Source organism: Crocodylus porosus, unplaced genomic scaffold (assembly GCF_001723895.1).
Source record: "Crocodylus porosus isolate Cpor-Errol unplaced genomic scaffold, CroPor_comp1, whole genome shotgun sequence".
NCBI lineage: Eukaryota > Metazoa > Chordata > Crocodylia > Crocodylidae > Crocodylus > Crocodylus porosus.
In genome coordinates this window covers 156,373,575-156,376,008 of record NW_017728886.1, presented here as the reverse complement: position 1 = coordinate 156,376,008, position 2,434 = coordinate 156,373,575, and positions in this window count along the sequence as shown.

Genomic DNA, 2,434 nt, shown 5'->3' with positions numbered 1-2,434 from the left:
TTAGGTACAATAAAAACACTTGCTTGTGCAAAACTCAATCTTGCCTATTGCTGAGCAGACATAATTTGGAATAAATGCACTACATTTGGGGAGAGGTATCCAGAAGTATTTTTACGAACTGGAAAGCAGCCATCTGTTCATGAAAAATAGCAGCTTGCCCCCAAGACAAGGTTTCTTTTATGGCTGGGGTAGTTTGGCATGATGTCTTTTGTGTGTAGGTTAGTGAATTACAGCTCACAAATTCACCCCATGTTCATTCTGCCTCTCCTGTACTGGTCATTGATTTCCTGTTTCATCTGTTGGTGGGAAAACCATAAAACAATTGCTTTGGTTTGTAGTACATCCCTCTGCATTTCCTTACAGGCTGGAGAGTCTCTTTGTTCTTCTCCCGCAATTGCATCATGATGTTATCCATTAGCTTACTGAAAATCTTGCCCCAGAACTCTGGGGCCATCAGTAAATATTTTACCCATATGTCTGCCTTCCAAGTTTGAAGTCACATCAGAACTTGTAATCCAAGCTGAAAAATAAAATGAAACACACCCATAGTTGTCAGCTATGAACAGTGTTCTTTAACAAAGGGCCTCTGAAACAGATTCCATCTATGCCAGGACTGCCCATGTGAACTGATTTGCAAAAACTCTTAAGGGCTGGAGAAGTGCCATTGAGTTCCCTTTTCAGTGAAAATTCCCTGATTTCAATTGCACCCTGGAGGAGAAAAACTGTCTAATATGGGAATCACCTTATTTCACTACAGAGGAAGTAGCCAAAGCTGCTGCAAAACAGGTAATCAGGCTAGATTTGAGTTGCTTTACAACACAATGAAACCATGCTTCTTGCCACCTTAAGCTCTTTGGTTTCCATGGAAAAATCCCCATTTTGACTTGGTCACATTCTTCAGAAAGTAGAAGGGAGTTTGACTAAAAGTACCATCTCTCACAATGGCATGGAGCAATTACCTCATTTTGCACTTGCCCGTCTTGGGCTCCTGCCTCTGATGAAGAATTTATCCTTTCCACAAAGAACAATTAAGATTTTGAATGCTTATTACAGATATTTGGCTCTTTGTCTTTTTATGAGCTAGGGTACCTAGGATGTTTAGGTACACAAGTAGTCCAAATAGCTTAAAGAAGGTATTCTCCTTTTGTAGCTTTCTTTCCAATTTTCGCTGTACCCCCTTGTCTTCCTGGAGTGCTCCTCAGAAGATGAAGAGACAGGGATTTAAAGCCCTTAACTGAAGAGGCAGGCCACCAAATCCATCACCAAGTTATGCATATTCTACAGTGGGTCCTAGCTGTCTCTTAACAATCCAGTTGTAGAATCCCAATAGTCAATGAATGGCAGGGTAGAGTGGCTCCACTTTCTGAAGCAGAGGAGTGTGCAGCCTTTTTCTCCAGAAAGAAAAAATATAAAATAGTAAGGTATTTGCTCTCAAATATCTCCTAGGCATCTCTGCTAAAGAAACGTTAAAAAAATAGAAAAATCAAACATTGAGTTGCTACTACTAGCTCATTACCTGTGAGGACCTAATTCCTCAGTTATCAACAGAGCCTTTCAAAGAAAGAGGCAGCAGCACCTGTATTTGTGAATGCACACTTTTATTAAAAAGATAAAAATCAGAACTTGTGCATCTACTTTAATCATTGTGAAGAAACATTCAAACAAAGTTCTAGTTCTGCCTTTTACAAAAAATAAATTCTATTCAATCAGCCAGTAACTGCCTAGATTTCCAATTTAGGATGAAATGCAGGTCTCCTCTCCTTGGTGTATTTCAATACTGTAGGATGTTTAAAATGACACTTCAAAACATTATTCTGATTACACAGAGCTTGTCTGAAAGAAATACAATGGTAGTCACTTTCCAAAACATAAGCAAGCTTTCTACCGCACAAAATCGAAAACGGAAACTTCATTTAAGAAGTTCTGAAATCTTTAAAGACACATTAGGAAAGCTCTAATATAAGTAGCAACTAAACTGAAAAAAATTGAAGTTAGGATGTTAAAAAGTAACTTGATTTCCTTCATTTAATATTGTAAGTGGTGTGTGCCCTACTTCTAGAGTATGTGAGCATAATGTTCTCTATCTCTTCAGGAGAGGAAGGATGGTCTTGTGGTTCAAGCATAAGACTAGGAGTCAGGAGCTCCAGGTTCTATTCCTGGATCTCCCACAGCCTTCCTGCATGACTTTGCTCAAAGTCACCCATCACCTCTTTGTACTAAAATCCCTAAGTTAGGGATCATATTACCTCAGAGCAATAATATGACACTAAATTAATATTTGGGCAGTGTGGTGAGAGCAGCAAAGATGTTATAAATGCACATGCTATTACAATGACATATTATTTAGTTAGATTTTTTCATAGACATTAGGGCTGGAAGGGACCTCGGGAGATCATCGAGTCCAGCCCCCTGCCCAAAGGGCAGAAAGTCAGCT